Consider the following 25949-nt stretch of genomic DNA (forward strand, 5'->3'; position numbering starts at 1 on the left):
AGCGTATGATATTCGGAACGCGTTTTACTGTATTCAAAATTGCTCTCTAAGACCATGGTGAATTTAGAAAAAAATATTCAACACAAAAAAGTTGCTCCATTTCAATAGCTTTCCAACCAATGGTATATAATTTTCCCAAATTTGATAAATGGTTGAGCAGCCACGAAAAAAATCTGAGTGTCATTTAGAGGTGAAACACATAGTAGTTCAAAAGCCGCACGTAGTGCATTTGAAAATGAGAAAAAGAGTAGAAAACCTGAAACCACAAAGGTTTTTTGCTAAAAGTTCATGTGCTCTCCCTGGAGAAATTAAAAAAAAATCTAATTGGAGAAGTCCATTGTTCATTTGGAACTTAAAGGAACAAAAAAATTGATGTCCTTCTGGCGTTCCCAAAACTGCTATTGAACAGTGGCGAACTTGAACAAATGATCTACATAAAAGAGTTGTTACTATTTATCAGCTCCCAATGGTATAGTGTATGCTTCATTCCCACAGATGGTTCAAAAGTTGGGCATATGTTGTTTGAAATGAGTTTTACCGCATTCAGGACTACTCTTAAACCATGTCGGATTTGAAAAAAAAATCAACATAAAAAAGTTTCTCCTTTCAACAACTTTCCAACACCGTACCATTTGGTCAATCCCAATGAATAGTTGAGTGGCTACAATTTATAAACAACACATGAAAATAGAGTAAAGTTAGGATAGAAGCACCACGAAGTTCAAAGCGTGCACAGGGTGTTGGGGAACGTAGCATGCAATTTCAAAAAAATTCCTACGCTCACGCAAGATTTATCTAGGAGATGCATAGCAACGAGAGGGGGAGAGTGTGTCCACGTACCCTCGTAGACCGAAAGCGGAAGCGTTAGATTAACACGGTTGATGTAGTCGAACATCTTCACGATCCAACCGATCTTAGTACCGAACGTATGACACCTTCGAGTTCAGCACATGTTCAGCTCGATGACGTCCATCGAGCTCTTGATCCAGCAGAGGGTCGAGGGAGAGTTCCATCAATACGACGGCGTGGTGACGGTGATGGTGATGTGATCTGCGTAGGGCTTCGCCTAAGCACTACGACACTATGACCGGATGTGACGCCCCCGATTCAATCATACACTAATCATACACGCAAATGTGTACGATCAAGATCAGGGACTCACGGGAAGATATCACAACACAACTCTACAAATAAAATAAGTCATACAAGCATCATATTACAAGCTAGGGGCCTCGAAGGCTCGAATACAAGAGCTCGATCATAGACGAGTCAGTGGAAGCAACAATATCTGAGTACAGACATAAGTTAAACAAGATTGCCTTAAGAAGGCTAACACAAACTAGGTTACAGATCGAAAGAGGCGCATGCCTCCTGCCTAGGATCCTCCTAAACTATTCCTAGTCGTCGTCAGCGGGCTGCACGTAGTAGTAGGCACCTCCCGAGTAGTAGTAGTCGTCATCAACGGTGGCGTCTGGCTCCTGGACTCCAACGTCTGGTTGCAGCAATCGGATATAGAAAGGGGAAAAGGGGGAGAAAAGCAACCGTGAGTACTCATCCAAAGTACTCGCAAGCAAGGAGCTACACTACATATGTATGCATTGGTATCAAATGGAATAAGGGTATCATAAGTGGATGAACTGCAGAATGCCAGAATAAGAGGGGGATAGCTAGTCCTATCGAAGACTACGCTTCTGGTAACCTCCATCTTGCAGCAGGAGAAGAGAGTAGATGGTAAGTTCACCAAGTAGCACCGTGTAGCACAATCCTAACCGATGATCCTCTCTTCGTCGCCCTGTGAGAGAGCGATCATCGGTTGTATCTGGCACTTGGAAGGGTGTGTTTTATTAAGTATCCGGTTCTAGTTGTCATAAGGTCAAGGTACAACTCCAAGTCGTCCTGTTACCGAAGATCACGGCTATTCGAATAGATTAACTTCCCTGCAGGGGTGCACCACATAACCCAACACACTCGATCCCATTTGGCTGGACACACTTTTCTAGGTCATGCCCGGCCTCGGAAGATCAACACGTCGTAGCCCTACCTAGGCACAACAGAGAGGTCAGCACGCTGGTCTAAATCCTATGGCGCAGGGGTCTAGGCCCATCGCCCTTTGCACACCTGCACGTTGCGAATGCGACCGGAAGCAAACCTAGCCTAGCAGGCGTTCCAGTCCAATCCGGCGTGCGCCGCTTAGTCGCTGACGTCACGAAGGCTTCGGCTGATACCACGACGTCGAGTGCCCATAACTGTCCCCGCGTAGATGGTTAGTGCGTATAGGCCAGTAGCCAGACTCAGATCAAATACCAAGATCTCGTTAAACGTGTTATCTTGAAATAACCGTGAACGCCGACCAGGGCCAGGCCCACCTCTCTCCTAGGTGGTCTCAACCTACCCTGTCGCTTCACCACAAAGATCCACTCAGAGGGCCGTCGGGACAAACGTCCTTTCGGACCCAATCCGTGAATCACTCGCGGGTACTCCTACGAGCCGACCCGTCTTTAGTCACCACAAGTATCATATATCTTGTATAGGTATATACCCGTGATCAACTCCCGAGTGATCACGGCCTGATAGTATAGCATGGCAGACGGACAAGAATGTATGGCCATTGATGGTAAACTAGCATCCTATACTAAGCACTAGGATTGCAGGTAAAGGTAACAACAGTAGTAGCAATGACAGGCTATGCATCAGGATAGGATTAACGGAAAGCAGCAACATGCAACACTACTCTAATGTAAGCAGTATAGAGAGTAGAGTAGGCGATATCTGGTGATCAAGGGGGGGGGCTTGCCTGGTTGCTCTGGCAAGAGAGAGGGGTCGTCAACATCATAGTCGTAATGGGTAGCAACGACATCGGTCTCAGTGTCTAACGAGAGAAGAGGGGGAAGAAACAATAAATATAATGCAAACATAAGCATGACGATGGAAGACATGACAATGCGCGCTGCTAGGTGTGCCCTAACACGGTAGGAGGTGGTACCAGCGAAGGGGGGAAACATCTGGGAAAGTATCCCAGGTGTTTCACGTTTTCAGACAAGTGAACCAGAGGGGGGAAAGTTGCGAGTTCGATAGGTTAGGTATGTGTGGCGGACGAACGGGTTGCGTATCCAGATTCGTCTCATCGTTCTGAGCAACTTTCATATACAAAGTTTTTCCATCCGAGCTATGGTTTATTTTATATTAATTTTAAAAGGATTTAATCATTTTCTAGAATTAACAGAATTAATTTAATTAGAAAATGTAATTATGACATCAGCATGATGTCAGGGTGATGTCAGCAGTCAACTAGTCAGGACCTAGTCAAACTAACGTGTGGGTCCCACTGTCATAGATTGTTTACCTAAACAGATAATTAAAGTTAATTAAACAGGGTTAATTAGATTAATTAACAAGATTAATTAATTAATTAATTATATTGTTATTATTATTTTTATTTCATTTTTGTTTTCTTTTGTTTCCTTGGAAAAATACAGGGGCGTGGGCCCCTGTGGTCAGTGGCACAAGGCCAAGCCCACACGGGTGCACGCGCGCACACATGCGGAGGCAAGCTGGTGGCCAGCGGCTACGGCGCTTGGTTGGAGAACAGCGGCAGCTGCGGTGAGCTCGCCCGGGAGCAGCCAGTGGCGCGGTTCACGGTCGGGGCAGGGAGGGCGCGTGCACAAGGGGCTCATGGGCGCAACGATGGCGACGCGAGCTCGCCGGAGCTCGTGGGGCACCTGACGGCGGGTATGGCGGAGGCGCGGGCGAGAGGAGCTCGGCGCGGGCATGGCCTGGGTGGTGTTCAGCGCGAGTGGGGCCGGGGTGAGCGTGGCGACCGCGACGACGAGCAGGGGAAAGGGGAGGACGAACGGGTCCTCACTGGCGTAGGTGAGCAGGGGCGTCGAGGTGCGTGGTGGTCGTTCGGGGAGGAGGACGGGGACGAAGGCGAGCGACGACGGGGATGAGGCGACTAGGTCAAGGGAGGTTGTGGTGCTTCGGCGACGGCGGGATCCAGTGGCGTCGGAGGTGGCTCGGGGTAGGGCGACGGGATCGGGGTAGCGTCCGGGCCACCGACGTCGAGGGCGATGGGGCGATGGCACGCAACGACAGCGGCAAGGGGGGCGGGGGCGTTGGTTGCCCCCGATTCGGATCCACCCGTGGGTGGGGTGGGGAGACGAGCGATTGGGGAGGAGTGGGGGGTTACGTGCTAGGGTTTCGGGGTGAGGGGCCATATAGGCCAAGGCTGGGCCGGCCTGTCCGGGGTGGCTGTGGCCAGCCGGCTGGGCCGAGGCCCAGTTGGCCATGTGGGAGGGGACGGGGTCTTTTACTTTTTTTGTTTTACATTTTGTTTATTTATCTTTCAGTGTTTAATGTATTTTAGTTTAATTAAAAGATAAAATAGACTTCTAAATTAGTATTATCTTTTAACCCACAGCCACAAAAAGTTTGACCCCTAAATAAAATGTTTTAATATTTTATAATTTAGAAAGGGCATTTTATTAACGTTTTAGTTACTGTTTTAATCATCTTAGTGCATTTATTTTATAAAGGTGTGGTTTCTCCACCATAATTACCTATGCAATATTTGGTTCACAGCAAACATTTTAGTTTTAATATTTGAAAACTTTTATTGTTTGCTTGATTTTAAATTTGAATTTGAATCGATTTCGAACTAACGCGAGATTAGCAATAGTAATCGTGGTGATGTGGCATCATTATCAGAGGGTTACTGTAGCTTAACTATCCGGGCATCACAATTCTCCTCCACTACAAGAAATCTCGTCCCGAGATTTAGGAGCGGGAGTAAGGGGGAAGGGATTGGTCACGAAAGTCTAACGAATCTTCTCGGTCTTGGTTGCTCTTCTTGATGAGGTCGACTCATTACATTGACGTCTTCATTTGTCTACTTCAGGCCATCCTGATGAAGTCAGCATCCTTTCTTCGGGAACTCCATTGTACATACGAGAGAATAAGGGTGGGTTTTCCAGGAGAACGAACCTCTACAAGGTTGACTAACTGGTCGACAACATCGAGGAAGGTGGCGGAAAGTAACTCTTGAATTGAAACTTAAGAAAATATCGAGAGCAAAGTAAGGAGGTATCATGGGAAGTTTCGAGAGGGGAGGCAATCACTCAATGCCTAAAACAAAGTGAAAAAGGGGTCCAGAGCAATGGGGGTAAGTTTTGTGTTTGATACCAGAATAGATCACTAGGAAGGTGGTCCATGAATTATATGAGGCCACGTGCGAGGAACAACCTTGCGAACAGGGGTGTACAGAAGAGTCAGGTTTCGATCCTGTGGAACTGTGGGTTATGGTCCCACCATGTGGGTTAAAAGTAGGAAGGGCGGTGACGCCTTGCACAATCATGTAAGTAAGGCATGTCAGAGAGTAGCCTGCCAGTTATGTTGGCAACAACGTCGGTACCAAGGGCGAGGGACAAACAGAACCATTTTCCTGCTGGTTGAAACGAGGCGGACCAATAGGCAGAGTTCTCGTCCATCGGTGGTTACCGGAATGTCATCAACAGTAGTAACAGGGTCTTACTGACAGAGTTGTACACCGAGGTGTTTGCATAAGCAGGGAATTATTACTGCTTATATCATATAGATCACAGAGAGGGTTTAAACAAACCAATGGAAAGGGAAAAGTGTCTATCCTATTTAATCATAACAATGGAAAGAAAAATTTGTTTAAACACATATTTCAAGGGTATATCCTTCCCAAGGACAAGCTGAGCATGATATCCATAACAGGATATAATGTAGAGAACTCTTTAGGTAGGGGAGAGAAATTTCATGACATTACCCATACAGCGGTGTTTGGATAATTGAGCAAGAATCCTTTAGCATTGGGCTTCAAATGTTCTTGTAAAAAAATCAGAGTACCGCAGACATGCTTCGAGATAGCATTGACATGGTCTTGAAGCAAAGGTTGGACTTGGATATACAAAGGATTCATCATAAACAACTTATAGAATAAGTCTTACAATTTCCTCATAGAAGAATGGTTAACCTTGCTAAAATGGAAACTATAACAATAGGTTCTCCGGCCAGTTGTGATAGGCCTGACATCACCTTACCGGGTCATATGAGGGCCAATGTTATAACTCTTGGAAATATGTTCCAACCATCATATCTGACCGAGATTCAGATCTGATTGGTGTCAAGATAACTCAGACACAGGATTCCTGAAAAGAAAAGGTGCAACACATATTGACGAGATGACATTGTAAGATTCCCGGGAAATGGACTATGGAAGTGAGTTCTGAAACAAGAGTTCATTAGTAAACCAAGGAGATGATGAGGAGGTGGCTGATGGACTCAGCGACAATTCATCGAGATTTCCAAAGGATGGATTTACACAATTATGTGAACAAAGTAACATATTGGACATGTCGAAGTATATAACAAAGTATGTTTCGAGGAGAACATACTCGAGTGAATCATTGATCGAAACATGCACCTATAAGATGGACTAAGTAGCATGGTCTATGTTAGAATGGTGAGTCAATAATCAACACATGAAGAAAGAAACTTATCGTTCGTAACTTCCAAGCAATAGGGTTACTAGAAGTTTGAATTCACACATCATAGTTCATTTGTTGGCATTCCGGTTATAAATAACACGGGGACCAAGAAGGAATGATGATGGTGAGAAGTATCACTTGTATTAAGAGTTCTCAAGAGGTGGTGGAATTTCCCACGACATCTTGTCATAAAAGGTGGTAATATTCCAAGGTAAAGAAGAACAAATGCTGGATAGCAAGGAGCTCAAGGTATAACACAAAACACAATCAAGTCTGTATTGGAAGGAAGGCAATAAAGTGGCCGATGATAACACAAATCATCGAGGGAAAGGATGGTATTTCCCATCATGAATTCGATTGATATCCTGGAAGAGCTCAGAATGCTGATGGCTATCACGACACATTTGTCGAGAGATTTCATGAAGATGTAATCGATCGACGATGACATCAAGTCAAAGGAATGATGAAGCGCAAGGTTATTGGAACCCAGGGTATGACACAAACTTGAAATCAAGCTTGTTGTTCAAGGATAAATGATATGATGAGGAAAATCGACATAAGCTTAACTCATCGTCAAATATTGTGCTCCGGGAAGGACCAGGTAGCATAGTTAAAATTTGCACGATAATGATATAGTCGATCAGGTTAGGAATGACTTGAAGGATTAAAAAAACTCATAAGCAACGAAATTTACTTAGAGTTATTGATTCGGAGTGCGGAACCGATTCACTTATCGGTGTTTTGGGTTGACAAACAACCCAGCACCCATGAAGTGACAGCGAGAGGGAAATGTAGTACTTCATCAAAAATTCATAAGATGTAGAGCAATGGCATGATATCCTCAAGATACCAGGGGTAATACTCGAAGGTAGATCATAACAGAGGTCGGGCAAACGCATTGATCTGTAGAAGACAAATGTTTTAACTTGTCCGAGAAATGGGATCAAAGAAGAACAATCATGGTCGGAACCATGATTGCAAAGGATCAATTCACAGATCCAGATGATATTTTCAAGGAAATAGTTATTATTGCAAGAAGCTTCCATGATAAGTTCCACATCGGGTCCATGGGCATGAACACTAAGTTCAAGGTCGACTCCCACTTCTTTAATGCATAACCTTTCATTCACTTCTCGTCTTCGAAGCAGTTGCAGTGTTGAAATTTTATCTGGTGAAGCACCAGAAGAGTATGACTGGTGAAAACTTTCGGGTTCACACGGTTTTAGAGAAGGTATAGGTTCAACCCATCAGGGCATCTTAGAAACATATACCACAAGATTCAAGAGTAAATATCACCAGCTCGATAGCAGAGCATGGTTGGTCAATTCAGAGAATAGGATTTACCAATGGCATTATATATCCGAGGGAAAACTCACAAGGTTATTGAATATGAAGGACGTTGTTGGTTGAAATCCAACAAAGGATCTCGCGGTCCACAAGGAATCTGATGTGAGCATCGGTACTCAACTAGAAGGAGAAAGAATGCAAGATCTTATTATAGAAACAACTGACTAATTCAAAGCTCAATGCAAAGGAATTGTGATTTTCAAATCAAGGGATCAGAAGCAATGTTCTGATTAGGGATGGATAAGTTGAATAGCCTTAGGGGTACAATCGACGGCAATTGGATTGGTTGAGAACCAGCTCAGTCTGAGCCGGAAAGATGAATTTTAGGACCTGATTGAGGATTGCGAGCATTCACAACATATTGAATCAATGGACTCAAAATGATATTGACAAAGGATGCCAATAAGATTACCAGACTTATGGGATTAATCATATTGCTAGTAAGCAAGAATTTCTAGAGCAATAGGTTGCTGAGGATTTTCGGAAGATCGAATGGTATTTCGAAGACTTTGTGAAACATACGGACAGCTGGGAATGAGCGGATACTCGATAAATGCAAGGAATTTATCCGTAGGGGTATTCATGCGGCAAGATCTGTAAGGCGGTGGCTGAAGAGATTATTAGAAGTCGAAGAATAATCCGATGCATCTTGTAATAACAAGAGCAGCTAGGAATGCAAGTAAGAAGGACATGTGTAAGTATTTGTCCATAAGGATTTATCGATGGAAGGAATTGCAAGGGCGAAGGGCACAAGGGTCTCGGGGAAACATCAGAGAGTATCTTCCGAATCTTCTGGCGCAGCAGGTGATCATCTGTAATAAGGGAGCTCACCGGCAGAAAGTATTTACGAGAACCTAGAGTTAGAGTTGGAAAAATCATTTAACCTGAGTAGAAGAGAGATAAGAGTCCCAGAGTATAGCCGAGGAATAAAAGATCCTAATACCACCCAATGGCGACGTGGGCCCGTAAGCCACATAGCCAAGTTAGTAAAAGTTTAGCAATGACTAGACTCGACTTCGGCCAAGGAGTTGGAAAGGGGGATTCCTACAAGCAGTCGACTCTGATACCAACTTGTGACGCCCCCGATTCAATCGTACACTAATCATACACGTAAACGTGTACGATCAAGATCAGGGACTCACGGGAAGATATCACAACACAACTCTACAAATAAAATAAGTCATACAAGCATCATATTACAAGCTAGGGGCCTCGAAGGCTCGAATACAAGAGCTCGATCATAGATGAGTCAGTGGAAGCAACAATATCTGAGTACAGACATAAGATAAACAAGATTGCCTTAAGAAGGCTAACACAAACTGGGTTACAGATCGAAAGAGGCGCAAGCCTCCTACCTGGGATCCTCCTAAACTATTCCTGGTCGTCGTCAGCGGGCTGCACGTAGTAGTAGGCACCTAGCCTAGCAGGCGTTCCAGTCCAATCCGGCGCGCGCCGCTCAGTCGCTGACGTCACGAAGGCTTCGGCTGATACCACGACGTCGAGTGCCCATAACTGTCCCCGCGTAGATGGTTAGTGCGTATAGGCCAGTAGCTAGACTCAGATCAAATACCAAGATCTCGGTAAACGTGTTATCTTGAAATAACCGCGAACGCCGACCAGGGCCAGGCCCACCTCTCTCCTAGGTGGTCTCAACCTACCCTGTCGCTTCGCCACAAAGATCCACTCAGAGGGCCGTCGGGACAAACGTCCTTTCGGACCCAATCCGTGAATCACTCGTGGGTACTCCTACAAGTCGACCCGTCTTTAGTCACCACAAGTATCATATATCTTGTATACGTATATACCCGTGATCAACTCCCGAGTGATCACGGCCCGATAGTATAGCATGGCAGACGGACAAGAATGTATGGCCATTAATGATAAACTAGCATCCTATACTAAGCACTAGGATTGCAGGTAAAGGTAACAACAGTAGTAGCAAGGACAAGCTATGCATCAGGATAGGATTAACGGAAATCAGCAACATGCAACACTACTCTAATGCAAGCAGTATATAGAGTAGAGCAGGCGATATCTGGTGATCAAGGGGGGGGGCTTGCCTGGTTGCTCTGGCAAGAGAGAGGGGTCGTCAACACCGTAGTCGTACTGGGTAGCAACGGCGTCGGTCTCGGTGTCTAACGAGAGAAGAGGGGGAAGAAACAATAAATATAATGCAAACATAAGCATGACGATGGAAGACATGACTATGCGCGCTGCTAGGTGTGCCCTAACGCGGTAGGAGGTGGTACCAGCGAAGGGGGGAAACATCCGGGAAAGTATCCCAGGTGTTTCACGTTTTCAGACAGGTGAACCAGAGGGGGAAAGTTGCGAGTTCGATAGGTTAGGTATGTGTGGCGGACGAACGGGTCACGTATCCAGATTCGTCTCGTCGTTCTGAGCAACTTTCATTTACAAAGTTTTTCCATCCGAGCTATGGTTTATTTTATATTAATTTTAAAAGGATTTAATCATTTTCTAGAATTAACAGAATTAATTTAATTAGAAAATGTAATTATGACATCAGCATGATGTCAGGGTAATGTCAGCAGTCAACTAGTCAGGACCTAGTCAAACTAACGTGTGGGTCCCACTGTCATAGATTGTTTACCTAAATAGATAATTAAAGTTAATTAACAGGGTTAATTAGATTAATTAACAAGATTAATTAATTAATTAATTATATTGTTATTATTATTTTTATTTCATTTTTGTTTTCTTTTGTTTCCTTGGAAAAATACAGGGGTGTGGGCCCCTGTGGTCAGTGGCACAAGGCCAAGCCCACACGGGTGCACGCGCGCACACGTGCGGAGGCAAGCTAGTGGCCAGCGGCTACGACGCTTGGTCGGAGAACAGCGGCAGCTGCGGCGAGCTCGCCCGGGAGCAGCCAGTGGCGCGGTTCACGGTCGGGGCAGGGAGGGCGCGTGCACAAGGGGCTCATGGGCGCAACGATGGCGACGCGAGCTCGCCGGAGCTCATGGGGCACCGGACGGCGGGTATGGCGGGGGCGCGGGTGAGAGGAGCTCGGCGCGGGCATGGCCTGGGTGGTGTTCAGCGCGAGTGGGGCCGGGGTGAGCGTGGCGACCGCAACGACGAGCAGGGGAAAGGGGAGGACGAACGGGTCCTCACCGGCGTTGGTGAGCAGGGGCGTCGAGGTGGGCGGTGGCCGTTCGGGGAGGAGGACGGGGACGACAGGCGAGCGACGACGGGGATGAGGTGACTAGGTCGAGGGAGGTTGTGGTGCTCCGGCGAGGGCGGGATCCAGTGGCGTTGGATGTGGCTCGGGGTCGGGCGACGGGATCGGGGCGGCGTCCGGGCCACCGGCGTCGAGGGCGATGGGGCGATGGCACGCAACGGCATCAGCAAGGGGGTTGGGGGCGTTGGTTGCCCCCGATTCAGATCCACCCGTGGGTGGGGTGGGGAGACGAGCGATTGGGGAGGAGTGGGGGGTTACGTGCTTGGGTTTCGGGGTGAGGGGCCATGTAGGCCAAGGCTGGGCCGGCCTGCCCGGGGTGGCTGTGGCCAGCCGGCTGGGCCGAGGCCCAGTTGGCCATGTGGGAGGGGAGGGGGTCTTTTACTTTTTTTGTTTTACATTTTGTTTATTTATCTTTCAGTCTTTAATGTATTTTAGTTTAATTAAAAGATAAAATAGACTTCTAAATTAGTATTATCTTTTAACCCACAGCCACAAAAAGTTTGACCCCTAAATAAAATGTTTAAATATTTTATAATTTAGAAAGGGCATTTAATTAACGTTTTAGCTAATGTTTTAATCATCTTAGTGCATTTATTTTATAAAGGTGTGGTTTCTCCACCATAATTACCTATGCAATATTTGGTTCACAACAAACATTTTAGTTTTAATATTTGAAAACTTTTATTGTTTGCTTGATTTTAAATTTAAATTTGAATCGATTTCGAACTAACGCGAGATTAGCAACAATAATCGTGGTGACGTGGCATCATTATCAGAGGGTTACTGTAGCTTAACTATCCGGGCATCACACCGGAGGAGTAAACTGTGGAGGGGGTCACCGCACACGGCTAAGAGAACAATTGATGTGTTATGGGGTGCCTCCTGCCCCCGTATATAAAGAAGGGGAGGAGGAGGTCGGCCACCAAGGGGCATGCCATGGGGGGAGTCCTACTAGGACTCCACTCCTAGTAGGATTCGCCCCCTCCCCTTTTTCCTTTCTCACCAGAGGGGAAAAAGGAAGGAGAGGGAGAGGGAAAGGGGGGTCGTGCCCCCTCCTCCTTGTCCTATTCGTACTCCCTTGGAGGGGGGCGCGCGCCACCCCTTGCAGGCTCCCCTCTCTCTCCACTAAGGCCCATGTAGGCCCAATACTTCCCCATGGGGGTTCCGGTAACCCCTCGGTACTCCGGTAAAATATGTGAACCACTCGAAACCATTCCGATGTCTGAATACTACCTTGAATCTTTACCTCTCGACCATTTCGAGACTCCTCATCATGTCCGTGATCTCATCTGGGACTCCGAACAAACTTCGGTCACCAAAACACATAACTCATAATACAAATCATCATCGAACGTTAAGCGTGCGGATCCTATGGGTTCAAGAACTATGTAGACATGACCGAGACACATCTCCGGTCAATAACCAATAGCGGAACCTGGATGCTCATATTGGTTCCTACATATTCTACGAAGATCTTTATCGGTCAAACTGCAATAACAACATACGTTATTCCCTTTGTCATCGGTATGTTACTTGCGCGAGATTCGATCGTCGGTATCATCATACCTAGTTCAATCTCGTTACCGGCAAGTCTCTTTACTCGTTCGGTAATGCATCATCCCGTAACTAACTCATTAGTCACATTGCTTGCAAGGATTATAGTGATGTGCATTACCAAGAGGGCCCAGAGATACCTCTCCGATACTCGGAGCGAGAAATCCTAATATCGATCTATGCCAACCCAACAAACACCTTCGGAGACACCTGTAGAGCATCTTTATAATCACCCAGTTACCTTGTGACGTTTGATAGCACACAAGGTGTTCCTCTGGTATTCGGGAGTTGCATAATCTCGTAGTCAGAGGAATATGTATAAGTGATGAAGAAAGCAATAGCAATAAAACTTAACGATCATTATGCTAAGCTAACAGATGGGTCTTGTCCATCACATCATTCTCTAATGATGTGATCCCGTTCATTAAATGAAAACACATGTCTATGGTTAGGAAACTTAACCATCTTTGATTAACGAGCTAGTCAAGTAGAGGCATACTAGGGACACTCTGTTTTATCTATGTATTCACACATGTACTAAGTTTCCGGTTAATACAATTCTAGCATGAATAATAAACATTTATCATGATATAAGGAAATATAAATAACAACTTTATTATTGCCTCTAGGGCATATTTCCTTCAGTCTCCCACTTGCACTAGAGTCAATAATCTAGTTCACATCGCCATGTGATTTAACACCAATAGTTCACATCTTTATGTGATTAACACCCATAGTTCACATCGCTATGTGACCAACACCCGAACGGTTTACTAGAGTGAATAATCTAGTTCACATCATTATGCGATTAGCACCCAAAGAGTACTAAGGTGTGATCATGTTTTGCTTGTGAGAGAAGTTTAGTCAACGGGTCTGCCATATACAGATCCATATGTATTTTGCAAATTTCTATGACTACAATGCTCTGCACGGAGCTACTCTAGCTAATTGCTCCCACTTTTAATATGTATCCAAATTGAGACTCAGAGTCATCTGGATCAGTGTCAAAGCTTGCATTGACGTAACTCCTTACGACGAACTCTTTGTCACCTCCATAACCGAGAAACATTTCCTTAGTCCTCTTTAGGTACCTAAGGATAATTTGAACGCTCTCCAGTGATCTACTCCTGGATCACTATTGTACTCCCTTGCCAAACTCATGGCAAGGTATACAATAGGTCCGGTATACAAAATGGCATACTTTATAGAGCCTATGGCCGAGGCATAGGGAATGACTTTCATTCTCTCTCTATCTTCAGCGGTGGTCGGGTTTTGAGTCTTACTCAATTTCACACCTTGCAACACAGGCAAGAATGCTTTCTTTGACTGATCCATTTTGAATTTCTTCAAAATCTTGTCAAGGTATGTGCTTTGTGAAAGTCCTATTAAGCGTCTCAATCTATCCCTATAGATCTTGATGCCCAATATATAAGTAGCTTCATTGAGGTCTTTCATTGAAAAATTCTTATTCAAGTATCCTTTTATGCTATCCAGAAATTCTATATCATTTCCAATCAACAATATGTCATCCACATATAATATCAGAAATGCTACAGAGCTCCCACTCACTTTCTTGTAAATACAGGCTTCACCATAAGTCTGTATAAAACCATATGCTTTGATCACCTTATCAAAGCGTATATTCCAACTTTGAGATGCTTGCACCAGTCCATAGATGGATCACTGGAGTTTGCACACTTTTTTAGCACCTTTAGGATCGACAAAACCTTCTGCTTGCATCATATACAACTCTTCTTTAAGAAATCCATTAAGGAATGCAGTTTTGACATCCATTTGCCAGATTTCATAAAATGTGGCAATTTCTAACATGATTCGGACATACTTAAGCATCGTTATGAGTGAGAAAATCTCATCATAGTCAACACCTTGAACTTGTCGAAAACCTTTTGCGACAAGTCGAGCTTTGTAGATAGTAACACTACCATCATCGTTCGTCTTCCTCTTGAAGATCCATTTATTCTCAATGGCTTGCCGATCATTGGGCAAGTCCACCAAAGTCCACACTTTTGTCTCATACATGGATCCTATCTCAGACTTCATGGCCTCAAGCCATTTTGCGGAATCTGGGCTCATCATCGCTTCCTCATAGTTTGTAGGTTCGTCATGGTCAAGTAACATGACCTCCAGAACAGGATTACCGTACCACTCTGGTGCGGAACGTGCTCTAGTTGACCTACGAGGTTCGGTAGTAACTTGACCTAAAGTTTCATGATCATTATCATTAGCTTCCTCTCTAGTTGGTGTAGGTATCACGGGAATGGTTTTCTGTGATGAGCTACTTTCCAATTTGGGAGAAGGTATAGTTACCTCATCAAGTTATGCTTTCCTCACATTCACTTCTTTCGAGAGAAACTCCTTCTCTAGAAAGGATCCATTCTTAGCAACAAAGATCTTGCCTTCGGATCTGTGATAGAAGGTGTACCCAACAGTTTCTTTTGGGTGTCCTATGCAGATGCACTTCTCCAATTTGGGTTCGGGCTTATCAGGCTGAAGCTTTTTCACATAAGCATCGCAACCCCAAACTTTAAGAAACGACAGCTTAGGTTTCTTTCTAAAGCATAGTTCATACGGTGTTGTCTCAATGGATTTAGATGGTGCCCTATTTAACGTGAATGCAGCTGTGTCTAATGCATAACCCCAAACGATAGTGGTAAATCGGTAAGAGACATCATAGATTGCACCATATCTAATAAAGTACGGTTACAACGTTCAGACACACCATTACACCGTGGTGTTTCAGGTGGCGTGAGTTGTGAAACTATTCCACATTGTTTTAAACGAAGGCCAAACTCGTAACTCAAATATTCGCCTCTGCGATCAGATCGTAGAAACTTTATTTTATTGTTATGATGATTCTCAACTTCACTCTCAAATTCTTTGAAATTTTCAAATGTTTCAGACTTGTGTTTCATTAAGTAGATATACCCATATCTGCTCAAATCATCTGTGAAGGTCAGAAAATAATGATACTCGCCGCGAGCCTCAACACCCATCAGACCGCATACATCGGTATGTATTATTTCCAATAAGTCAGTGGCTCACTCCATTGTTCTGGAGAACGGAGCCTTAGTCATCTTGCCCATGAGGCATGGTTCACAAGCATCAAATGATTCATAATCAAGTGATTCCAAAAGTCCATCCGCATGGAGTTTCTTCATGCGCTTTACACCAATATGACCTAAACGGCAGTGCCACTAGTATGTTGCACTATCATTATCAACTTTGCATCTTTTGGCATCAATATTATGAATATGTGTATCACTACGATCGAGATTCAATAAACCATTCACCTTGGGTGTATGACCACAGAAGGTTTTATTCATGTAAACAGAATAACAGTTATTCTTTGACTCAAATGAATTACCGTATTGCAATAAACATGATCCAATCATATTCATGCCCAACGCAAACACCAAATAACATTTATTTTATGTTCAACACTAACCCCAAAGGTAAAGGGAGTGTGTGATGGTGATCTTATCAACCTTGGAATCACTTCCAACACACATCATCACCTCGCCCTCAACTATTATCTGTTCATTTTGCAACTCCACTTTCGAGTTTGTAGGATCGAAAGTATGTCTAGAGGGGGGTGATTAGACTACTTGACCAAATAAAAACTTATCCTTTTCCCAATTTTAGTTCTTGGCAGATTTTAGCAACTTTGGACAAGTCAAGCAATCTTAACACAATTCAAGCAAGCATGCAAAGAGTATATGAGCAGCGGGAAGTAAAGCATGCAACTTGCAAGAATGTAAAGGGAAGGGTTTGGAGGATTCAAACGCAATAGGAGACACGGATGTTTTTGTCGTGGTTCTGATAGGTGGTGCTATCGTACATCCACGTTGTTGGAGACTTCAACCCACGAAGGGTAACGGTTGCGCGAGTCCACGGAGGGCTCCACCCACGAAGGGTCCACGAAGAAGCTGTCGTGGTTCTAGGACTGACAGTAGAATAGGGGGGTTAGTAATGTAGAGGCAAGATCCTAGCTATGGAGGAGTTGTACAGCGAGTTTTACGAGTCCAGGCCCTTCTCGGAGGAAGTAACAACCCTACGTCTCGGAGCCCGGAGGCGGTCGACTGGATATATGCGTGTGAATTACAGAAGGTGTGAACCCCTGTCCTAGAGGAGGGGGTGGCTTATATAGAGTGCGCCAGGACCCCAGCTCCCCTCCGTTACACAGGGTTCAATGTTCATAAAGGAGGAGCGTTACTGGTAACATCCGAAGTGAAGTGCTATAAATGTCCATAAAGCTATGACTTAAACCCCGACCATTGCGGAGTGAAGGACTTCACATCTTCTGGTGGTCGAGTGGTTGTTAGCATGGTCGAGTGTCTTCAAGGTGGTCGAGTGAACACATCTTCATGGTCGAGTGGATGATGGTTTTTATTCGACTGCTTCTAGTTCTTTGTAGAGATGTCCTTGGGGAGGGTATGTTGGACAGATCCATGACCCTACCCTAGGTACATGGCTTCATCATTAGCCCCCGAATGGATCAGGGTTTGAGTGAGGAAGGAGTTGGGAACACTTCTGACTCATTTCTTGTGCTATGAGTATACCTTGTTCTGGAACAATTAACCGAGGAGACGACGTCAACTCCTTTTTCAGTCGCCTTGGTCCATTCTTGGTTTTTTGTCGAGTGAATTTTCACGGTAGAATTCCGAATGATAATGTAGAGGGCGTTTTCAGTCTGGCAAGTTGCTCTGCTCTCCGCAGATTTTGCGGGATTTGAATTTCGGGAAGCGCGCCAGACGGGCGAGACCGTGGTAATTGGGACGGATTAGGCAAGTCTCCTCGATCTCCGCGCCACCTTTTTCGCCACGAACTGCACGCGCGACTGTTGCAGGATTTGTTTAGATCGTCCGGGTCCACCAGTCAGTCACTCGGGGAACGACCTTATAAAAGGCACCGGACCAGGCCTCTGCCCCGTGCGCTCCCATTCTCTTTTCTTCTTCCTTCGACCTCCTCGCCACGCTCGCTCCTGCCCTCGTCGGCGAACCCTCGCTCGAACTCGAGCCGCCGTCATGGGGAAAGAGAAGACGGTGGCGCTGGAGCGCGCGAAGAAGGCGACCGTGAAGGCGAAGGGAAAGCGGACCAGCCGGGGTGGATCCTCATCGAGATCCGGCCTGCCGTCGGGCTGGATCCAGGGCGACTGGATCCGCTCAACGATCAACCAAGATGACCTCGACGACCTGGTGGAGGGGGAGACTGATCCCCCACAAGTCGGCGCGGCTCCCGGGGAACGAGACCGAGCCGCAGCCAAGGGAGGGTGAGTGCGTTCTCCTCGCCACCCACGTAGATCGCAGATTCTCACTGCCTCCCCATCCTTTCTTCCTGGGCTTTTTGAACTTCTTTGGGGCTCAGCTCCACCATTTCACTCCAAACACCATAGTCTATCTGGCTGCTTTTGTGTCAATGTGTGAAAATTTCTTGGGCTGTCGACCACACTGGGGTCTTTTCAAACACATCTTCACCTGCCGCTCCCAGTCGGTCAAAAAGGCCAATCCGAGTGATGAGAGGACGCACGTGATCCAGATGTGCGGGGGCCGGGGGATCCAGATGAGGAACAAGAGCACCTTCCCAGCAATGATCCTTCCCGACTCGGTCCGGGGTTGGCAGTCGACTTGGTTTTACTGTAAGGACCAGCCGACCCCGGGTCAGTCGACTGGACTTCCTCCCTTTTCTTTGGCTCGAATGGAGAAGCCCTCCTCCCTGAAGGTGGTCCCAGAAGAGAAGGTGTAGGTCAAGGTGCTGGTCGAGCGGGTCGTCCAACTCGTCCGCGACGGGGTGACTGGGATGGACCTACTGGAGGTCTTTCTCGGTCGACGCATCCAACCGCTTCAGGCACGTGATCATCCGATGTGGATGTACTCTGGGCTCGAGGACTCCACTTGGATCCACCCGGAGGACGTCAGTGAGGACATCTTGGAGAAGTGGCTAATGGGAATCACCAGCAACAAAGACAACCCTCGGGGATCTAGGAGGGTGATTCCATTCGACCACTCGCGTCAGCCGGAGCAGGTATGATTCTGTTTTATCAAGTATCTTTCCAATTCACCGTGTGACACCTTGTTGACGGTCGACTGTACTCCTTTTAATCGTTGTTCTTTCAGGCTCTCATTGACATGTACTCGATGCCCAACGGAGTGCAGGAGCAAGACATCGAGGAGGGAGCGAGCGGGGGCGAGAGCGGTGAGTGGCACTCGGATGCAGAGGAGGACGAGGAGAGCGATGACTCGAGCGATGACGAAGAAGTCGACTCGCCTCCTCGCAGAGAGAGGAGATCCAAGCACGCACACGACCTGGCGAGCACCCCGGACCTGGCGACCGCGCCAACTGGGCAGTCTTCGAAGCGCCCCCGGACGTCTTCTCCAGCGCCGATTGAGAAGGCCCCAAAGCAGCCCAAGGTTGTGCCACCTCCAGCTCCAAAAGCACCGAAGGCCACCTCCTCCAAACTGCCCAAGGCTTTGCCCAGGATCAAAGTGACCGTCCCTACCATCTCCGGGTAATCATCTGACTTGTTCTTTTCGTCGACTCGAGCAACAGAATGTAACCGACTGAGTACAGACACTTGCAGAGCTGCTACATCGGGAACCTCTTCCCTCCAATATCGAGACGAGGAGATGGAAGACGCGGTTACCTCTAACCCAGGTAGAAACTCTTATGATCTTGTTCTTGATTCCTTGGTCGATTGCATTCTAGCGGTTCACTTGGGGTCAAATGATCTGTCTTGCAGCTCCACCCAACATCATCGATCTTCCAGATGACGATGAAGATGTGGCTCTTAAGCCCAGGAAGAGCAAGAAGGTAGCAGCTGGCAAGATGTCTTGGCAAGGGCCAACAACAACACCACCCGTCCGTCAACCTGAAGACGCGGGCAGGGCCTCTGTAACCTTCGCTGCACCCTTGTCGAGTGAACACCCCGCGCCGTCGACTGCACCGGTGATTCCTTCAGTCGTCCAACTCCACGCCACGGAGCTCCAAGCTGCCACACCTGGGTCGTCTGCTCTCTTCTTCACCAGCTACCCCGTCCCGGACAACCAGTCGGAAGCGGCTGCGGAAGCCATCCGACAGGCTGACGTGATGATGGAGCGGATGAAGACGGTGCATGAAAATAGCCAGGCTGCCTACGACGCCAGCGCTGCTCACCGGGCCAATGTCCAGGTAAGTAGACTTTTCGACTGCTCTTGTTCTATCAGGATATGCTACCCAAAAAGTTTTCTTCTACACAATCTCCTGTTGTTTGCGTCGAATCAGTGCACCCACTGGGTGTTTTATTGTCTTTGGTAGTTACGTTCTTCCACTCGGTCTGGGCGAGTAGGATCTGAACTGGCGGGGGCACGCTAAGTGCACCCACTGGGTGTAGTCCCCGAGACCGCGGTCGACTGCTGGCAGTCGACTGGGGTCTGAGTTCTACCTTCCTTTCTTTTCTTCTACCTGACTCGGGCGGACCGGTCGAGTAGGATCTGAACTGGTGGGGGCACGCCAAGTGCACCCACTGGGTGTAGTCCCCGAGACCGCAGTCGACTGCTGGCAGTCGACTGGGGTCTGAACAGCTTTTTTTTGACTTGATCCGGGCGGATCGGTCGAGTTGGGTTTTAATCAGCGGGGGCACGCCAAGTGCACCTGCTGGGTGTAGTCCCCGAGACTACAGGACTGTGTGCAGTCGGTTGGGGTCTCAAGTGACTTCTTTAGGTTTTATTCACTCGGAAGTAAACAACCTTTGATCTTATCGACTGACCCGTCTTTTGCCTTCTGCAGAAGTCTTGTACTCTTATTTCCAAGTTTGCTGAACTTGAGGAGAACCAGAGGCAACTCAACCTCGACTTGGAATTGGCCCAGCAGAATCTGAAGAAAGCTCAAGACGAAGCTGCTGGTATGGAAGGTAACTGCCTGTCGACTGTCTTTCAATATATTTCTTCAATCTCTTGTTTGATTCGATTGCTTTTTTTACAGAGAAAATGAAGTTGGCTCTGGAGAAGAAGGACTCGGACCTTGCCGCCGCGCAAAAAGCAGCCCAAGATAAAACTGCTCTCACAGACTAGAAGCTGGCTTCAGTCGGAACGCTGGAAGGGGAGGTGAACAGGCTGAAATCTTGCCTCAATGAATCTAACCGTGAAGTGACTAGTCTGAAGAAGGACAAGGTTGCCCTAAATGAAAAGCTGGAGTCCGCGATCCGCAAGAGGAATGACACGGAAGCTTATCTGAGGACTCTTGCCAAGAAGCTCTATCTCACGCTGGAAGGTATTTCTTTTAAACCGACTGTGTTGATGCTTGCAAACGGATCCTGCTCGGTCGACTCACTAATTTTTGGCTGCAGAATTCTGCCAAGACTTTGACGAGGAAACTGGAAAGGTCGAGACGGGTCTGGACCCTATCGCTTCTCCAGTTTGCGATGAAACTGCAATGAACGTGCTTCGACTGGAGTCCCATATCGCCAGCGCCACAAGCTACCTCGTGCGCCTGAAGGAGGTAGTCTCCCGAATCGACTCATCGCTTTGGCCAAGGGCGACGCTTCAAAATGACCTGGAATCCCTGATGGCTTGACTGAACGAGATCCCTAACCGAGTGCAAGAATGGAAGAAGTCATCTGCCCGGTGTGGTGCTCACGTGGCGCTGTCCTTGGTGCGAGTCCACTGCAAGGAGGCTCGTGAACACAAGCTGGCTGCGATCAAGGTCGCTAACACCAAAAAGCATGATTTCCAGTCCTTCATGGAAACTTTCATCACTCCTGCTACTCGGATCGCGGATGGGATCGACCTGGACGAATTCGTCGAGCCTGCCAGCCCTCCTCCTGCCGAGTGAACAAACTTATGAGACTTGAATCTGCTTTATATTTGCCTCGGAATGCCGAGTGGTTGCTGTAACCGTTAAACTCCTTCGGGCTTGATGCTCGAATACTTTTGGTTTGCTGCTTGGAACTTTAGGATTTATCTGAATTTGGTTTATCTCCGAATACGCTTGTGTTTTGCCTTCGAATGGACTTTGTTCACTGCTCGGAATAGTCTTTGCGCTGGAGATCCAGCTCTGAAGTGGTGGCTCCAGTCGACCTGCGCTTCGTCGTCCTTGCAGATAGGGATGGAACACACATTGTACTTGTGGCGTAGCTCCGAAGGAGAAGGTTGTAGTTGACCTGCACCTCGTCGTCCTTGCAGATAGGGATGGAGCGCATGTTGTATTTGTGTCGTAGCTCCGAAGGAGAAGGTTGCAGTCGACCTGCACCTCGTCGTCCTTGCGGATAGGGATGGAGCGCACGTTGTACTTGTGCCGTAGCTCCAAGGAGAACGTTGCAGTCGACCTGCACCTCGTCGTCCTCGCGGATAGGGATGGAGCGCACGTTGTACTTGTTCTGTAGCTCCAAAGAAGAAGGCTGCAGTCGACCTGCACCTCGTCGTCCTTGCGGATAGGGATGGAGCGCACGTTGTACTTGTGGCGTAGCTCTGAAGGAGAAGGTTGCAGTCGACCTGCACCTCGTCGTCCTTGCAGATAGGGATGGAGCGCACGTTGTACTTGTGGCGTAGCTCCGAAGGAGAAGGTTGCAGTCGACCTGCACCTCGTCGTCCTTGCGGATAGGGATGGAGCGCACGTTGTACTTGTGGCGTAGCTCCGAACCTCCGAGTGGGAGGGTTGCTCCCCACTCGGTAGGATTTTACAAACTTAGGCGAGTACTGGACTGCAGCTAAGCCTCCGAGTGGGAGAGCTTAGGCGAGTACTAGACTGCAGCTAAGCCCCCAAGTGGGAGGGTTGCTCTCCACTCGGTAGGATTTTTTAAACTTAGGTGGGTACTGGACTACAGCTAAGCCCCCAAGTGGGAGAGCCTAGGCGAGTACCAGACTGCAGCTAAGCCCCCGAGTGGGAGGGTTGCTCTCCACTCGGTAGGATTTTTTAAACTTAGGCGAGTACTGGGCTGCAGCTAAGCCTCCGAGTGGGAGGGCTTAGGTTAGTACTAGACTGCAGCTAAGCCCCCGAGTGGGATGGTTGCTCTCTACTCGATAGGAGTTTTTAAACTTAGGCGGGCACTGGACTGCAGCTAAGCCCCCGAGTGGGAGAGCCTAGGCGAGTACCAGACTACAACTAAGCCCCCGAGTGGGAGGGTTGCTCTCCACTCGGTAGGATTTTTAAACTTAGGCGAGTACTGGATTGCAGCTAAGCTCCCGAGTGGGAGAGTTGCTCTCCACTCAGTAGGATTTTTTAAACTTAGGCGAGTACTGGACTGCAGCTAAGCCCCCGAGTGGGAGGATTGCTCTCCACTCGGTGGGATTTTTCTCAAACTTAGGCGAGTACCGGACTACAGCTAAGTCTCCAAGTGAAAGAACTTAGGCGAGTACTGGACTGCAGCTAAGCCCCCGAGTGGGAGGATTGCTCTCCACTCGGTGGGATTTTTTCAAACTTAGGCGAGTACCGGACTGCAGCTAAGTCTCCAAGTGAGAGAACTTAGGCGAGTACTGGACTGCAGCTAAGCCCCCGAGTGGGAGGATTGCTCACCACTCGGTAGGATTTTCGTTCGAACTTAGGCGAAACGGATTCGTGGCTAAGCCCACCCACTGGGGGATTTTAGAGGTAAATAAAAGCAACAACAATCATGCGAGAAGACTGAAAAGCTCTTGTCTTTGACGAACAAATTACAAAGGTACTTCTTATTACATTTTATTCGAATGAATGCTTAAGTATAAAAGGGGTGGAGCAGCTCCGCGTTCCAAGCCCGTGGCTCGTCTTTCTGATGCTCAACACTGTAAAGATGGTATGCTCCATTGTGGAGGACTTTGGTGATGATGAAGGGGCCTTCCCAAGCCGGGGCGAGCTTGTGCGGTTTCTGTTGATCCACTCGAAGAACCAGGTCTCCTTCTTGAAAGGCTCGACCCCTCACATTTCTAGCGTGGAATCGACACAAGTCTTGCTAATAAATGGTCGACCGGATCAAGGCCATCTCTCTTTCCTCCTCTAAGAGATCGACTGAATCTTGCCGGGCCTGCTCTGCTTCCTCTTCGGAGAAGAGCTCGACTCGGGGTGCGTTGTGGAGCAGGTCACTTGGCAGAACAGCTTCGGCTCCATAGACCAAGAAGAAAGGACTTCGTCCAGTCGACCGATTAGGAGTTGTCCTTAAACCCCACAGAACTGACGGAAGTTCATCAACCCAAGCGCCTACTGCGTGTTTGAGATCACGCATCAGTCGGGGTTTCAGTCCTTTGAGAATTAGGCCATTGGCTCTTTCTGCTTGTCCGTTCGACTGCAGGTGAGCGACTGAAGCATAGTTGACTTGTGTGCCTTGAGAAGCGCAGACAGCTCTAAACTCATCATAATCGAAGTTCGACCCGTTGTCCGTGATGATGCTGTGTGGAACTCCATATCTGAATGTCAATTCTCCGATAAAACTGACAGCGGTGTTGACCTCAAGGTTCTTGATAGGTTTAGCTTCGATCCATTTGGTAAACTTGTCGACTGCAATGAGCACATGAGTGAAGCCGCTCCTACTAGTTCTCAGTGGTCCAACCATATCCAGTCCCCAAACAGCAAAGGGCCAGACGAGGGGGATGGTCTTCAGGGCTGACGCTGGCTTGTGAGACATGTCGGAGTAAAACTGGCAGCCTTCACATCTGTCGACTATATCTTTCGCCATTTCATTTGCTCGTGGCCAATAGAATCCAGCTCGGTATGCTTTAGCCACGATGGCCCGAGAGGACGCGTGGTGACCACAGGTCCCCGAGTGGATGTCATTGAGGATCATTCGACCTTCTTCTGGTGTTACACATTTCTGACCGACTCCAGTCACGCTTTCCCTGAACAGTTGTCCTCTTATCACAGTAAAGGCCTTGGATCGACGGACGATCTGTCGAGCCTCTTCCTCGTCCTCTGGGAGTTCTTTCCTGAGGATGTACGCAATGTACGGCACTGTCCAGTCGGGAGTAATGGCCAAAACCTCCATGATCAGGTCGACCACGGCTGGGACCTGGACTTCAGTCGGGTCTATGGCGCTCTTAGGCTGCGGGGGCTCTTCAGTAAAAGGGTCTTCCTGAACTATCGGCGTGGTAATATGCTCCAAAAACACGTTGCTGGGAATGGCTTCTCTCTTGGAACCTATCTTTGCCAAGTCATCGGCTGCTTGATTTTTCAGTCGGGGTATGTGATGGAGCTCTAACCCCTCAAACTTCTTTTCCAGCTTCCTCACCGTGTTGCAGTAACCAGTCATGGCTGGGCTTCTGACGTCCCACTCCTTCATCACTTGATTGACTACCAAATCCGAGTCGCCATAGACCATGAGGCGATGGACGCCGAGTGAGATGGCCATGCACAACCCATACAGGAGTGCTTCATATTCTGCTTCATTGTTGGAGGAATCAAAGTGAATCTAGAGGACATATCTGAGCTTGTCTCCTCGGGGGGATACCAGTACTACCCCAGCACCAGAACCATTCAGCATTTTGGATCCGTCAAAGAACATGGTCCAGTGCTCCGACTGAACTTGAGTCGGCAGTTGCTGTTCGATCCACTCGGCGAGGAAATCTGCTATTGCTTGGGACTTGATAGTTTTCTTTGCCTCAAACTTGATATCTAAGGGAAGGAGTTCAATCGCCCATTTTGCCACTCGACCAGTTGCATCTCTGTTGTGCAGAATCTCTGACAATGGAGCATCGCTGTCGACTATAAAAGAGTGATCGGAGAAATAGTGTGCAACCTTCTTCGTGGTCATGTAAATCCCATAGACGAGCTTATGGTAGTGCGGATATCTCTGCTTTGACGGAGTCAGGACTTCAGAAATATAATAAACTAGGCGCTGAACTTTATAAGCTTTTCCTTCTTCTTCCCGCTCGACCGTAAGTACTGTACTGACGACTTGTCCAGTGGCTGCTATATAAAGCAGTAAAGACTCTTTGCTGATTGGAGCAGCAAGCACCGGCTGGGTGGAAAGCAGGGCTTTTAGCTCTGCAAATGCTGCATCAGCTTCTGAGGTCCACTCGAACTTATCTGATTTCTTCATAAGTCGGTAAAGCGGCAACGCCTTTTCACCAAGGCGAGAAATGAATCGACTTAGGGCGGCCAAGCAACCAGTAAGCTTCTGGACATCATGCACACGCACAGGGCGTTTCATTCAGAGTATAGCAGCCACTTTCTTTGGGTTAGCATCGATCCCTCGTTCGGAAACTAGGAAACCGAGTAATTTTCCGCCTGGAACTCCAAACGTGCACTTTGATGGATTGAGCTTGATATCATACCTTCTGAGGCTGGCAATGGTTTCAGCAAGGTCATTCAGTAGGTCGGAACCTTTACGTGACTTGACCACAATGTCATCCATGTATGCTTCCACATTCCGACTGATCTGAGTGAGC

The 25949-nt window shown here is 47.5% G+C and overlaps 1 long non-coding RNA gene across 1 annotated transcript; it reads right to left on the reverse strand.

Annotated features, from left to right (window-relative positions):
* Positions 1–1169: 1169 nt before the first annotated feature.
* LOC147990359 (uncharacterized) lies at positions 1170–11296 on the reverse strand. Its single transcript, XR_015607731.1, has 3 exons — positions 10983–11296; positions 9917–9991; positions 1170–1492 (listed from the first exon to the last, which is right to left on the reverse strand). It is a non-coding gene; the product is annotated as an uncharacterized LOC147990359 (long non-coding RNA).
* Positions 11297–25949: the final 14653 nt, after the last annotated feature.

Source organism: Triticum urartu, chromosome 1A, assembly GCF_056163025.1.
Source record: "Triticum urartu cultivar PI428250 chromosome 1A, HENAU_Tu73, whole genome shotgun sequence".
Classification (NCBI taxonomy): domain Eukaryota; kingdom Viridiplantae; phylum Streptophyta; class Magnoliopsida; order Poales; family Poaceae; genus Triticum; species Triticum urartu.